Here is a 16,194-nt window from a genome sequence, read left to right as displayed (position 1 = left end):
AGGACCAGCGGAGGGTCGTTGTCAACGATCGTGTCGTCAGCCTCCTCAAAATCACCGGGCACCTCTGCCTCTGTCTCTTCGAGCATGACTCTAATGTAAGCAGCAGACAAGCAGGGATAATCCATGCCATTTTCAGGATAGTGTGCGCAGGCATCATCAAACAATTCGATGGCTCGTGACGAGGACCATGGTTCATGCTGTTGAGGCCTCTGCTGCTGCTGCTCCTGCTGCCCCGCCGTGCTTGCTAGATTGTACCCTGAGGTTTCAGGGGTTTCAAACACGTCAAAAGTTGATGACAAAGCTCCATAGAGAGAATCGGGTTGCAGATCGTCGAGGCAGATCGGTGACATACGTTCGCTAGGGTCGGGTGTAGGCAGTGGAAGAATCTCAAACCTTTCCAGCCCTGTCGCTGTCGTTGGTTCCGGTTGTTCAGCCGTCGTGCTTGACCGTGGTGACGCTATGAAAGCTGTGTCCGCATCACCATCATCTGACTCTGCATCAGAGTTGTCAGGGCTGGACCAGAACGTGATGCCCGGCTCATTGCCCACAGGTATAAAATGTGGTAAAAGTCTTCTGGCAAGCATTTTTTGGGCCATCTTCTTTCTCTCTTGTGTGTGCGTGTGTGAAAGAGATGTCTGCAAGTCCGCTCTTATACATTTTAGATAGTTATGCTAATGACTACAACCCCACCTTTCTGTGTCTGTAGGTGAGAAAAAGAGGGGGGTATGAGGGGGTAGGAGGAACAGAGTCTTGTGTGCTGTGGGGGGCCAGGGGTTTAAAGTTAATTTTTTAGTAAGGGTTAATCTAAAGCCAGTTTACGTTTCACTCCGACGACGTTTGTCCAGACACGGCTTGATAGAAAAAGCCCCGTAATACTCTCACCATATGCTTGCATCCTTTCATACCACTCTGTCAATGGTATATTCAAAATTGTCTGGAAAAGTCCACATTCGCTGTTAAACACTTCAAGTTTTAGAAACGTTAGATCGATTAGCTCAACATCTTCTCCCCCATCAACAGTTTGAGGAGAAACTTTCAGCCGGAAAAAACATCTTCCGCTGGCTGTGATTTTTGAAATCCAAGCTGCATTCAACTCACCTTCTAACCCGTATTCCTTGAGAAATTCAGTCAAAACCTCTGGCAGGAGTTGATTTAAAACACCCCAGTCATTTGAGTTCAGCGTACCATACGCACCGGCCTGCTCATAGTTGCTGTTGTTTGATCCAGAACTCTCTTGGTTTCTCATAAAGAAAGACAACTCACCAGTCTCGTAAAAAAATTTAAATCCCCATAGAGTCTCTGGTGTTAGATGCCAGCTCCGCTCAAGTTTTTCTGTAGGCCTTTGTTGCATACGCCTTGGATACATTTGTCTCTTCCTAGGGGCATCTAGCAAACCATCGGGGCCTCTGCGGCAAAGATGGATACTGACCGGCGTTTCTGCTATCATGATTTGAGCTTCAGGTTTGCAGTTTAACACCACAGCTTTAGCTTAGCTGTTTTCTATGAACTATCAGCACAATACTCTCGCGCAAATATATGAACAACAGGTCCGGCCCCTCTCTCAAACCACACCTCTGTGTATCACGTGGTTTTTTTTTTTGTTTTTTTTTTGTTTTTTTTTTTAATCAGGATATGTTTTAAACTTAGACAGCCTTCATAAAAACAGAGGCCTTCGTCTGTCTCCCTCTTGATTTCCTCAACAAAAACCCCTTGATCCTCTAAACTATTGTTTGCCTAATTACAGGCGTCTCGCTTTCAGACACCTTTGGCTAAACTATTGTTTCTCAAATTATATGCGACTCTCATCCAGACAACTTTTGGCACCATGCTAACGACCCCACACTGACACAAACACCCCTCCCCTTCTCAACAAAAAGGGCCCCTTCAACCCACACGCGCGGGCCAAAGCTAGCTCAGAGGGGTGGTAGCAAAGCTAGCTCAGATGCTACACCTGTCTTGATTCATAAAAATACATGCCCATACATATCCACATCTTAAAAATGGCGCCAGCAAACCAAAATGGCGACAGTCAAAGATGGCGCCGTCACGACTGGCGCCATCTTGATGCCCCCAACCCTGCCACAATTCAAAAGAGGGTGATTTATGATACCATAACAAGTCATAAAAAGGTCATAAAATTTTATGACCCCTAACTCATTTGCATATGAATAGACATCAAGGCTTGGTACCTTCTTCTATTCTCTCTCCTGTCATCGCAGCGCGGTGCAGCGCGGTGCAGCGCGGTGCAGCGCGAAGCACTTCATCATGATCGGAGTCAATGCAACAGGCCGGTAATCATTAAATGAGGTGATTTGAGGTTTCTTCGGCACCGGAATGATGGAGGCAGTCTTAAAGCACGCTGGCACTGTGGCTTGGCCCAGCAAGGTGTTAAAAATGTCTGTGATGACCCCAGCCAGCTGACTTGCACATTCCCTGAACACACGCCCAGGAATATTGTCGGGGCCAGGGGCTTTACGGGGGTTGACTCTCCTCAGGGTCTTTGTTGGATTAATTTAAGTGAAGCCTTGGCCTGCCAGACCTGGAGGCCTCACCTTTACGAGTTTATCTTTCCTTTTATCTAGGTTCTTCCTTTTATGTGATAGGGATGTCTTTTGATCCCTGTCAGCCATTTGTATCCTTCCTGTCCTTATGTTGTCTGTGTGTTTTTGTTCCCGTAAGAGGCCTTCACTAACAATGAGCAGGGCTTATTTGCATAGGTGACATGTTCTTTGTTTGATTCACAGGAACTTCATTCCTTTTCATTTAGCTGTAGGTTTGGTTCATAGATTGTAGTTTATCAGACCTGTTTTTCTTTGTTAAGGGTTATATACAGTTAAAAGTGGTTGCATAAAAGTTATCCCATATTTACTCAATGTTTGTTTGAGGAACTGCATACCAGTTACCTCACATTTGCTTAAGGTGTGTAGAAGTGTTTAGGACAAGTTACTTATTTTTATTGTGTGTTAATTTACCAAGTAGATAAAGTTAGCAAAGGTTTAGTTGCATTTGTTCCATAGCAAAGCGGCAATCAACGTGCTTCAAGGTATTTGATCACAGTTGAGGACGAGTCAACCAACTGTGAGAGAAGACGGCTGGTTGAGGAAAGGGAACGGCCTCTGCGGGGGGTCACGAGCCAACAATGAAGTGCCAATTCACACCACACTACATTCTGTACCTGTTCTGGTTGTCTTCTCCTCTTCATTCCAGCGAGTGATTTAATGTCTAATCTATTTAGACCCAACAGTCTTCAACACATCGGCGGAGTACCTCCTCTTCCTGATGGGGGACAGTTTTAACTGCTGGAGTGCCGTTTAGTCCCTTGAACCTCCCAAAGAAGTTATTTAGACCATTTAGGAAGTCAGCATCAACTTCACCCACCGGGGGGGAGGGTGAGTTGTAGTCTGTAATCGCCCGTATGCCTTGCCACATACTCCTGGTGCTGTTGGTCTCGTGGAAACGATCCTGAATTTTTCGACTGTGGTCTCGCTTTGCTACCCTGATGGCACGGTTCAAGTTGGCTCTCGCTGTCCTTAGTGTCTCCTTGTCGCCAGACTTGAAGGCAGAGTTCCGCGCTCGTAGCGTTTGACGTACCTCCTCAGTCCTCCAGGGTCGTTGGTTGCCCCGGGTGATGATATTCTTAGTGGTGCTGACGTCCTCGGTGCGTTTGTTGATGTAGGCTGACAGTCATGGCACACGCATGTCAAATCTACATCGGGAAAACTGGGAGGGAGGGAGGGAGGCAGGCAGGCAGGGAGGCAGGCAGGGAGGCAGGCAGTGTCTGTTGAGGTTTTCACCTTGTTCTTCTCCTGCTGAAGTTCTAACTGGACGTCCATCAGTTTGGCTCTCAGCTCATCATTGGCGGCTTGAAGGGCGTCCGTTCGCTCCGCCTTGGCCCGCCCTGCCGGAGCTCGTTTGGACATCTCTTACTCGAGTCTCGCCCGGTCATCAGTCAGAGATCACAACATTTGTACCTGGAGAGCACAAACACAGCACTGTTTTCCACTGGCTTCGGACTCAACTTCAATCTGTACCGTAACTTACATCATCATAAACATAGATCTAGCTTGACTTATTTATTGAATAAATGCATTTGGTTCTTCAAAACTGCATCACGCAACATAGCGTGACCGAGACGGCCGTTATCCACCTGCGTGAAGTTATTTGGTGAAATGAATGAGATTTTTAAGACACCATCGTTCTGTCTCTATGTAGATGAAGGGAAATAATCGATTGCTGAAGGTCCAGAGGTGTTGTGATAAAAATATAAACATATTAGTGATTAGTGACATATTTGTGATAAACATATTAGGCAGTATAATCACATATGTTAACTTGAGTGCCCACACTGTATTTATTTATGGTTATTTGTTAAATCGAGTACTGTTAGACATTAAAAAGAAGTGTTTAACATAAATGGAGGACGAAAGGGGTACTCACCATTGTAGCTCCTGGTCAATGATACGAGCCTCTTCTTGCAGTGGAAAACATACAGCCAACAAACACCGTGGAACCTAAAGGAATGGAAATAAACATTTACATTTAGCCTCAACCAACATTCACAGATACAATGCAACGGAAACTACACAAACGTAAATCTTTTTAAACACAATGAGTTGTACTTACCATGTACGCTCTAGACGGTCCACTTGCAAGCAGAAAATAAAGATATTTCTGTTGATAATCGTCGTGTTTGTATCCGCGTTCTCGCTCAAGGCCATTGCGCCCACAGATTTGAATTTTGGCGAGAGTTCAGCCTATTGACGTCATTTCCGCGACACATGCCCGCATATCTGAAACGGCAAAGTTAAGAGTAGAGTTAAATAAAGTTTTTAATCAACGCAATAATTTACAACCGTTGACCAGTCGAAATAATCGTCGAAATTTGGCGTCTGTGGCTGGAAGCAGACACCGAGTTCGACGTTCCCCCCAAACACCACACTCCCTCGCTTTTCAGGGCTAAAAAAAAACGTATTTTTCAAAACAATGAGTTGTAATTACCTTGTACGCTCTAGACGGTCAAGTTGCAAGCTGAAAACGAAAATAATTGTCTTGTTAGTCGTCTTGTTACTAACCGCTGTGCCTTGTTTGCCAGCATTGCGGCTTTCCTACTTCCTGTTGCAAGCCACGCCCAAGGATTATAATTTTGCCGTAAATTCCGCCTATTGACGTCATGTCCGCGTCACATGACTGCGACGTGATATTATCTAAAACTGTTTGTGCGGTATTGTGTTGTTCTGTGCGGTATTGTGTTGTTCTGTGCGGTATTGTGTTGTTCTGTGCGGTGTCGTGTTGTTCTGTGCGGTGTCCTGTTGTTCTGTGCGGCGTCGTGTTGTTCAGTGCGGCGTCGTGTTGTTCAGTGCGGCGTCGTGTTGTTCAGTGCGGCATAGGTGTTGTTCAGTGCGGCGGCGTGTTGTTCAGTGCGGCATGGTGTTGTTCAGTGCGGCGTCGTGTTGTTCAGTGCGGCATGGTGTTGTTCAGTGCGGCATGGTGTTGTTCAGTGCGGCATGGTGTTGTTCAGTGCGGCATGGTGTTGTTCAGTGCGGGATGGTGTTGTTCAGTGCGACATGGTGTTGTTCAGTGCAGGATTGAGTTGTTCAGTGCGGCATGGTGTTGTTCAGTGCGGCATGGTGTTGTTCAGTGCAGCATGGTGTTGTTCAGTGCGGCATGGTGTTGTTCAGTGCGGCATGGTGTTGTTCAGTGCGGCATGGTGTTGTTCAGTGCAGCATAGTGCGGTACCGTGTTTTTCAGTCCGGTATCGTTGTGTTGTTCGTATTGTGTTGTGTTGTTCGTAATGTGTTGTGATGTTCGTATTGTGTTGTGTTGTTCGTATTGTGTTGTGTTGTTCGTATTGTGTTGAGTTGTTCGTATTGTGTTGTGTTGTTCGTATTGTGTTGCCTCTAACACTTAGCCTCTAACACTTAGCCTCTAGCACCTAGAAGGTGAATAAATAGGAAGGAAGGACTCACCGGTGACGTCTTCCCCCACGTCCAAGCGTTGTACTTTGTATTTTCATCCTTCTGACAGTGGAAAACATACAGCCAACAAACACCGTGGAACCTAAACGAATGAAAGAAAACTATCATTTGGCCACAACCAACATTCACAGATACAACACAATGTTACGTGCGGGGTTGAGGTTAAAGGTTGAGTGAAGGGCCCTCGTTTTAAACTACTTTTTTGAAAAGTAGTGGGAACAAGTAAGACATATTTAATTTATTTTCGAGCTCGGGAGGATAGTGGGAGGCGGACCCTGTCCCTCCTCCCCCCAAGGAAACAAACGCGACAGGGCGTCCGCCTTCGCGTTACGGGAACCCGGTCTATAGGAAAGAGAGAACTCAAACCGGTCAAAGAACAGAGCCCACCGTGCTTGTCTCGCGTTCAGTCTCTTGGCCAATCGTAGATACTCCAAGTTGCGGTGGTCGGTCCAGACGATGAACGGAGTGGTGGCGCCCTCCAGCCAATGCCGCCACTCCTCCAAGGCCAACTTGACGGCGAGGAGCTCCCGATTACCGCTGTCATAGTTTTGTTCCGAGGCTGACAGACGGCGAGAAAAGAAGGCGCACGGGTGGAGACGATCGTCTTGGCGGCTACGTTGAGACAACACCGCCCCGACACCCACGTCCGAGGCGTCCACATCGACCACGAACTGTCTGTCGAGATCGGGAGCCCTGAGGATGGGAGCGGATGTGAAACTCCTCTTAAGCTCCTGAAATGCCTGTTCTGCCCGTCCCGTCCATTTGTATGGGGAGGCGGGGCTGGTAAGGGCGGTGAGGGGCGCGGCCACCGTGCTTTATCCACGGATAAAACGGCGATAAAAGTTCGCAAATCCTAAAAACTGTTGCAGCCGCTTGCGTGTTTCGGGAACAGGCCATGACGTGACCACTTGCACCTTCCCAGGGTCCATTTCGATGGATCCCTCACGCACCACGTAGCCGAGGAATTTGACAGAGGAGGCGTGGAACTCGCACTTCTCTGCCTTCACATAGAGCTAATTCTCAAGGAGACGGCGCAGCACCGCCCGAACATGCTTGATGTCAGGGAGCAAGCGGGAGAAGATGAGGATGTCGTCCAAATAAACGAACACGAATTTGTCCAGCATGTCTCGTAACACATTGTTTATCAGGGACTGTAAAACAGGGAGAAGACGCGTCCCTTGGGAGGGAAGGTGCCTCCCCACAGTAAAAACACAAGCCCAGTGAGAGGCGTCGACGGTGCTCCTCCGAGGGGATCCGAGCCCCTCCCAGATCCATGGGCTCGGAGGGTGGTGTGGTTGGCGGGTCCCCAGCAGACAGAGGAAGGTGACCGCGCGGGTTCCGCGGGGACCTCCTCACCCGATCGCGCCGCCGCGTCCGAATCCGCCGGTCTACTCGGGCCGCCAAGTCCATCGCGCCCTTCAGGGTTCGCGGGCGATCGTAAGAAACCAGCTCGTCTTTCATGTACTCAGCGAGGCCGTTGAGGAATGTGCTAACGAGCGCCGGCGTGTTCCATCCGCTGCTGCCGGCCAACGTCTGGAACTTAAGTGCGTACTCCGCGACCGATCGGCTACCTTGACGCAGCGTCGCCAGTTCCTCGGCGGCGTCTTCGGCGGCGGAGCCCAGGTCGAACAGGCAGAGCAATTCCTCCGCGAAGGCATCGAATGAATCGCAAGCTGGGGCCATCCTCTCGTATTCGGCCAGACCCCACAGCCGCGCCTCGCCCGTGAGGTGGGTTAGGATGAACCCGACCTTGGCAGATTCCGTCGCAAAGTTGACGGGCTGGAGGCTGAACATTATACGGCAGTTAGTCACGAATGCCCTCACGTGCTTGGGGTCTCCGTTAAACTTCTCGATGTTGCCAAGGCGGGGCTCCGGGACGTCCACGAGCCTCCTGGCCTCGGCAGATGGGCGGTGCGGGAGTGCCGTGACAGCCAGGGACGCAGCCACCGACTGGAGGGCTTGGGCCATCTCCTGCTGCTGTAGCTGTTGTTGTTGACCAACCTCGGTCAGATTACGGATGTCGGCGGACAGGCTGCTGATGGCGGTCTCGGCTCGCTCCAGTCAGCTCAATGCCGTCTCGTCGTTCGCTGGTTGCATAGCGTGGTCAGTCTGCACTGTAAGGGATCGGACAGTACAGCCAAGTGCGCAGCGACAGACTTTATTGTGGAAGGGGATGATAGGGGTGGCTGGCGCTGGGGTGGCTGGCGCTGGAGCGGCGATCTGGCTGGGGTGGACAAGCAGTTCTGTGGATTCGAATTGTAAGTCAGATTCTCAGGGACAGATGAGCGAAGCATCACGGGACAGACTGACACTCGGGTCTGCGCTGGCGGCGCTGATATAGCGCTGTCCATGAACCCGTGGCAGGTGACGGTGATTCCACTGACAGGGGGGCGTGGTCCTGTCGCAGGTGGCACCAGCACGTGACAGCCCACTCCCTTTTAAACAAGTTAACTCTCCCCATGGATTTGAATTCCGGCGGAAGTTCCGCCCATCGACGTCACGTCTGTCACGTGACCACATCGTGACAGATGTCATATAGCAACCGCTGTTTTGTTTAGTAGATTTACAGTTTTTATGCATTGACATAATGGTGTGCACTCAAAATAGATTTAAAAAAATGAAATATTTCTTCTGCCCACTCCCTTTTAAACAAGTTAACTCTGCCCACGGATTTGAATTTCGGCGGAAGTTCCACCCATTGACGTCTTGTCTGCGTCACGTGACCACGACATAGCGACGTCATATAGTAACCGCTGTTTTGATCAGCAGACTTAGTTATTATGCGTTGACATAATGGCGCACTGGTTAACATGTCCACCTCTTAAGCATGATTTTGCAGGTTCGACGCCTGATCAATGTTAGAATGGAGTGAGCTGAAGTGCATGGCGCTGAAGATTTGAATCTTTGAAATGCGCTGAGGTCTGACATATCAGGTAGAATGGTTTGCCATCACGTTAAAAAAAAAATAGAAACTTTCCCACTCTCATAAAAACGCCCTGTGTTCATCTACATATATTCGTTTTGCTGTGCATCTTTTCCCTGCCATTTTGAGAGCCCAATTGACACTAATAGTTTACTGGAATGTGTTTGCCCATCCTACTTTGTGGAATTTCACCACATTCGCTTTTGACGAAAATACCAAATTGAACTCAAGTGAAGCCAACACTCAGCGGGCCGTGGAAAACGCTTAGCCGAGGTGCTGGAAGCCACCTCGGGCCTCAAAAGTGAAGAGGAATGCACCCCCGAGAACCGGCTGGAAGTCCCCTGGGTCCTCCACGAACCGTTAAAAAGATGTCGAGTGAGCCTACCTTAAGAGAGTCATAGTTACTCCCACCGTTTGGCCGGTGGTCTAATTTCTCGCCGTGTCCACCAGAGAGAGGCAGTTCCCCGCTACAGCGGCACCGGCAGCCTCCGAATGTCTCCCCGAGCACTTGGAAGTCCGCACGGGAGGAGAAGCGGGCTGTGCAACGTACCGGATGGAGCTGGACGGTCACCGGCACCACTCGTCGTGCGTGCGCGGCCGCTGGAAGTTGAATAAGGCTCCGCCATCTCATCCGCGGTGCCTCTTAAGTGCCGATCCGCTCGGCTGGAGCTATTTTCGGCCACTTGGCGCATGCACACGGCCTCCCGGTTGTGCCGGGCGCCCTGCGTGAGTGCGCCGGCCGCTGGAAGTCAAATGAGGCTCCGCGATCTCATTCGCGGTGCCGATCAAGTGCCGATCCGCTCGGCTGGAGCTATATCCGGACACCTGGCGCGTGCGCACGGCCTCCCGGTGGTCCCGGGCGGCGTGCGCGAGTGCTGCACTCTAAAGCCCCTAAGAGTGCTTTTTACTATGCCACCTTAACCAGAGTGACGAGAGAGGCACAATTCAGAAAACGTGCTCAGCTCGTCAAGAAAATGCGATTAAAGCAATAAAATTAAAAATGCGCCTAAAACCTAAACCAAACGCTGCAGATGGTGACTTTTTCATGCGCAGTGGTCAACTCGGCACTCGAAAGCCCCCTAAAGAACTTTTTCTATGCCAACCTAACCACAGTGACGGGAGAGGCACAATTCAGAAAACGTGCTCAGCTCGTCGAGAAAATGCGATTTAAGCATCCATCCATCCATCCATTTTCTGAACCGCTTAGTCCCCACGGGGGTCGCGGGCGTGCTGGAGCCTATCCCAGCCGTCAACAGGCAGTTGGCGGGGGACACCCTGAACCGGTTGCCAGCCAATCGCAGGGCACACAGAGACAAACAACCATCCGCACTCGCACTCACACCTAGGGACAATTTGGAGTGCTCAATCGGCCTACCAAGCATGTTTTGGGGATGTGGGAGGAAACCAGAGTGCCCGGAGCTGTTGAAATAGTCGGGAATTGAGGGCATGTGCCTTGATTTTATTTATTGCTGTGATAACAGTACTCATTGATTTGTGTAGTCTACCACTCAGGTGTTTTGCGACCAGATGCTGCCTGCTGATTACACAGTGCACTGTAAGTACTCCAGGTACAGCTTTTTTCAAGAAACTAATGACGCCAAGATGACGACCTACCATTGATGGTGCCCCATCTGTTGCACAAGCAAGAATGTCAGAAAGTGGGATGTCTTTCTCATTGAAAAAATCATCAACGACATGAAATACTGACTCCCCTTTTGTGTCTGTTTCAAGCTGTCTTGCAAATAACAGCTCTTGAACCAAGCTTTCATCTTTGATGAAACGAACATAAGCAAGAAGCAAATATTCATTGCCTGACAGACTGGACTCATTTAACTGTCAACTAAATTCTGTTGTCCTAAGCATGTCACACAATGTTTCTTCAATATTTTCAGCCATTTCATCTATTCTTCTCTGAACAGAGTTATCACTGAGAGGAATAGCTTTTATAATTTGGTCAGGTGACTTGTGTACAACAGTGTGTAAAGCCTCTCTTACTGCTGGTAGAATAAGCTCTTCTTAAATTATATGAGGCTTACCAGATCTAGCAATCAGCAAAGAGATGTTGTATGACGCTCGCAAACCGTCAGTAGATTGTTGTAAAGTGCTGGCAAATATATTTCCAATGGTTTTCCATTTCCGATCGTTGTCTCGGAGTGACTGAAAATATTCCAAGTTTTTGTCTGCTTTATCAGAGTGCATTATCTTCAAATGTTCCAAAAGCCTCGAAGGTTTCATAGCTTCATTTGAAAACACTCTATCACACAGTAGACACATTGGTTGCTTTTGGTTGTGTGGTGCTGCGACAAATCCATATTTCAGATATTCCACACTATATTGCCGACACTTCTTTTTTGTTTGCTGTACCAAGGCCATACTTTATTCTGGAACAAAAAAGAAAAACCATGTAAAATACAGTATTTTATCGCATTTCATAAATAGGCCTACTTAAAGACAAAAATGACAACATTGAACGTATGAAAAGCAAGTTTACCCTCTCACGTATTCATTTTCTTCCATTTACTCACAGAAAATGGTGGCGGACGTGATTTAAGGCACGCCACCCTCGCCACCCACACAATGACACACGCGCGAACACGCATATATGCACACACACATGCACAAACAGGTACAAAGTCATACATGTACATTCGTAACAATATATATCAGTGAATGCACCACCCTAAACAGCTCAACACAACACGGCACGTTCTGGCGAGTCCCCAATTTCATGTTGACTTGAACTCAAGATGATGTTGACCGCCAGAATGCGGTTTTTATTACAAGATAAAATTCTGAACATTACAAGCTTGAAATTACAAACCTGAGTTTTTGCTTTTGTAGTCTATGCTGTCTATGTAGTGACTACATAGACTTCGGACTGCCGCCCCCCTACCGCCCCATTCAAATTCTGACTTCGACTTTGGACTGCCGCCCCCCTACCGCCCCCCCTACCGCCCCCTTCGTCCTCACCGCCCCCCCAGATCTTTCCACCGCCCCCAGGGGGGCGGTACCGCCCACTTTGGGAACCACTGGGTTAGGGCCTAACCCCTTCTCCCACCCAGCTATTTTGTTCAAAATATGTACAATTGACTGTTTTTGTCAATCATGATTAAGGTCAGTTAGTCACTGTGATCAATTTTAGGAGAGACTCTACGTCAAGAATGGATACGTTTCTGCTTGGTAGGCTTGAATGTTTCAGTGAGATGAGTAAACAATGGAAATGATAATGGTGGCCACTCGAAACATTGATATTTGGGTCAGATTTTGACAATTTCAGTTGGGGTGTACTCACTTTTATTGCTAGCATTAAACACATTCATTGTTGTATATCGAGTTACTGAGAAGTAACAATAAATATACTTTGCTATCCAAGCTTTACAGTGACTACTTAACGTTGGATCAAAGTGTAATTTCTTCAGTGTTGTCCCATGACAAGATATAATCAAAACATTGCAGATATGAGAGGGGTGTACTCACTTTTGTGTATGAACATTACCCCATCCCGGTTCTCGAACAAATCGGGATTCGAACGAAAAATTAGAGATTTTTTTGCTTCAGTTGTCCAACAAAAATTCGGAGGTCGAACCTCGCGAGATGAGCTGAGAGGACCCGAGAAAACCCGACCGCGCGGCCCGGATGCCAACTGACTTTCTATAGCTTGCCATGCCTCCCCTGTCATCATTAATAGGGGAAAAAACAAATTCAATTATTTGTATTATAAAGTCATTTTCTTTTCAATTTCAGTAGTTTTGTATCATTTTGAACCAAAATCGCTGAATTTTTATAGTTATGTTGAAACTAGACAAGTCGCTCGGAGCAGGCAACGTCGTGCCTTGCCTCCTATGAGGATTGCGTAATCACATGATTATGGTGACAGGTTATGCAGTTAGGCTGAACTGTCTGTCTCTATGTCGCTGTTTGATCGTTCAAACACTGTGGCTATCCATCCATCCATCCATCTTGTTCCGCTTATCCGGGGTCGGGTCGCGGGGGCAGCAGCTTTAGGAGGGACTCCCAGACTTCCGTCTCCCCAGCCACTTCATCCAGCTCATCCCGGGGGATCCCAAGGCGTTCCCAGGCCAACTGAGAGACATAGTCTCTCCAGCGCGTCCTGGGTCGTCCCCGGGGTCTCCTACCAGTGGGACATGCCCGGAACACCTCCCCAGGGAGGCGTCTAGGAGGCATCCTAATAAGATGCCCGAGCAAACCACATAAAAATCTATTGTTTTTAAATATCTAAATGAAATCTATTAGCGAGCCACCTCATCTGGCTCCTCTCAATGTGGAGGAGGAGCGACTCTACTCCAAGTCTCTCTTGGATGACCCAGCTTCTCACCCTATCTCTGCGGAGAAAACTGATTTCGGCCGCTTGTATCCGGGATCTCGTTCTTTCGGTCACGACCCATAGCTCGTGACCATAGGTGAGGGTAGGAGCGTAAGTCGACCGGTAAATTGAGAGCTTTGCCTTTTGGCTCAACTCTCTCTTCACCACAACGGACCGCATTACTGCCGACATTGCACCGATCCGCCTGTCGATCTCGCGCTCCATCCTCCCCTCACTCGTGAATAAGACTCCAAGATACTTGAACTCCTCCACTTGGGGCAGGATCTCATCCCCGATCTGGAGAGGGCATTCCGCTCTTTTCCGATCGAGGACCATGTACTCGGATTTGGAGGTCCCGACCGCTTCACACTCGGCTGCGAACCATTCCAGCGAGAGCTGGAGATCACGGCCTGAAGAAGCCAACAGCACCACGTCATCTGCAAAAAGCAGAGACGCGATGCTGAGGTTCCCAAACCGGACCCCCTCAACGCCTCGGCTGCGCCTAGAAATTCTGTCCATAAAAATGATGAACAGAATCAGTGACAAAGGGCAGCCTTGGCGGAGTCCAACCCTCACTGGGAAAAGAATCCGACTTACTGCCGAAAATGCGGACCAGACTCTGGCATCGGTGATACAGGGACCGAACCGCCCTTATCAGTTGGCTCGGCACTCCCGAAGCACCCTCCACAGAAACTCCCGAGGGACACGGTCAAACGCCTTCTCCAAGTCCACAAAACACATGTGGACTGGTTGGGAGAACTCCCATGCACCCTCGAGGATCCTGCTGAGGGTGTAGAGCTGGTCCACTGTTCCACGGCCAGGACGAAAGCAGCACTGCTCCTCCTGAGTCTGAGGTTCGACCTCCCGACGGACCCTCCTCTCCAGCACCCCTGAATAGACGACACATTATCAGTAGGGTAAAACTGTCTCACGACGGTCTAAACCCAGCTCATGTTCCCTATTAGTGGGTGAATAATCCAACGCTTGGTGAATTCTGCTTCACAATGATAGGAAGAGCCGACATCGAGTGTGATTCCCCTGTAATTGGAACACACCCTCCGGTCCTCCTTCTTAAAGAGGGGAACCATGACCCCAGTCTGCCAATCCAGAGGCACTGTCCCCGATGTCCACGCAATGTTGTAGAGGCGTGTCAGCCATGACAGCCCCACAACATCCAGAGCCTTTAAGAACTCCGGGCGGATCTCATCCACCCCCGGGGCCTTGCCACCGAGGAGTTTTTTAACTACCTCAGTGACTTCAACCCCAGAGATTGGAGAATCCGCCTCAGAGTCTCCAGGCCCTGCTTCCTCAATGGAAGGCGTGTAGGTGGAATTGAGGAGGTCTTTGAAGTATTCTCCCCACCGACTCACAACGTCCCGAGTCGAGGTCAGCAGCACGCCATCCCCAATATAAACAGTGTTGACGTTGCACTGCTTCCCCCTCCTGAGACGCCGGATGGTGGACCAGAATTTCCTCGAAGCCATCCGGAAGTCATTCTCCATGGCCTCACCAAACGCCTCCCACGCCCGGGTTTTTGCCTCAGCAACCGCCAGAGCCGCGTTCCGCTTGGCCATCCGGTACCTGTCAGCTGCCTCCGGAGTCCCGCAGGCCAAAACGGCCTGATAGGACTCCTTTTTCAGCTTGACGGCATCCCTTACCGCCAGTGTCCACCAGCGGGTGCGGGGATTGCCGCTACGACAGGCACCAATGACCTTACGGCCACAGCTTCGGTCGGCCGCCTCAACAATGGAGGTGCAGAACATGGTCCACTCAGACTCAATGTCCCCCGCCTCCCCCGGGACATGGGAAAAGCTCTGCCGGAGGTGGGAGTTGTAGCTCTTCCTGACAGGAGATTCTGCCAGACGTTCCCAGCAGACCCTCACAGAGCGTTTGGGTCTGCCAGGTCGGACCGGCATCTTCCCCCACCATCGAAGCCAACCCACCACCAGGTGCTGATCAGTTGACAGCTCCGCCCCTGTCTTCACCCGAGTGTCCAAAACATGCGGCCGCAAATCCGATGACACGACTACAAAGTCAATCATCAAACTGCGGCCTAGGGTGTCCTGGTGCCAAGTGTACACATGGACACCCTTATGTTTGAACATGGTGTTCATTATTGAAAATCCGTGTCGAGCACAGAAGTCCAATAATAGAACACCACTCGGGTTCAGATCGGGGGGGCCGTTCCTCCCAATCACGCCCTTCCAGGTCTCACTGTCATTGCCCACGTGAGCATTGAAGTCACCCAGTAGAACGATGGAGTCCCCAGAAGGAGCGCTCTCCAGCACTTCCTCCAGGGACCCCAAGAAGGGTGGGTACTCTGAGCTGCCGTGAGTGCTCACACCTAGGGACAATTCGGAGTGCTCAATCGGCCTACCAAGCATGTTTGTGGGATGTGGGAGGAAACCGGAGTGCCCGGAGAAAACCCACGCGGGACCGCGGAGAACATGCAAACTCCACACAGGGAGGGCCGAAGGTGGACTCAAACCCGCACCCTCCTAACTGTGAGGCGGACGTGCTACCCAGTGCTCCACCGAGCCGCCTCCATTTATTATGTTTTACTTTTTTTTTTTTTTTTTGCTGATTGGCTTGTTCTGGACCTGGGGCTGGCTGCTGACAGCCCGATCCTGTGGCTCGTGTTTGTTTCGGAACTGGCTGATGCTCAATCTCATCATCTTCTTCTGAGTCACTGTCAGACTGAATTTTCAGAAATGTGATCCTCAAAGTCTGAAACATGTTCTTCTGAATCCTCTCCCTCTACATCATAATCAAAAACTTCACTCTCTTCCAAAATCAATTCAAAGGCCCTCCGCGCAGAGTACCTTTTGGTCATATTGATCGAATGTGATAAGAAACCACACTGCCAAAGTTATAATTATAGTGTCCTGCTTCCAATTTGTAGCAGATTGACAAAGGGTCAAATGTGCGAGAAAATTACAGCAGACAGTGTTGACAAACAATGTATGGGAACT

The 16,194-nt window shown here is 49.5% G+C and overlaps 1 long non-coding RNA gene across 1 annotated transcript; it reads right to left on the bottom strand.

Moving 5' to 3' along the window:
* Window positions 1-4,444: 4,444 nt before the first annotated feature.
* On the bottom strand, window positions 4,445-6,122 carry LOC148401303 (uncharacterized). The gene is made up of 4 exons (XR_015863312.1): window positions 5,967-6,122; window positions 4,999-5,028; window positions 4,624-4,790; window positions 4,445-4,511 (listed from the first exon to the last, which is right to left on the bottom strand). It is a non-coding gene; the product is annotated as an uncharacterized LOC148401303 (long non-coding RNA).
* Window positions 6,123-16,194: the final 10,072 nt, after the last annotated feature.

Source organism: Syngnathus floridae, chromosome 2, assembly GCF_059516105.1.
Source record: "Syngnathus floridae isolate MCC-2025c chromosome 2, RoL_Sflo_1.0, whole genome shotgun sequence".
NCBI classification, from domain to species: domain Eukaryota; kingdom Metazoa; phylum Chordata; class Actinopteri; order Syngnathiformes; family Syngnathidae; genus Syngnathus; species Syngnathus floridae.
Note: the sequence above shows the minus strand (reverse complement) of the source record. Positions and strands in the feature narration are given on the sequence as shown.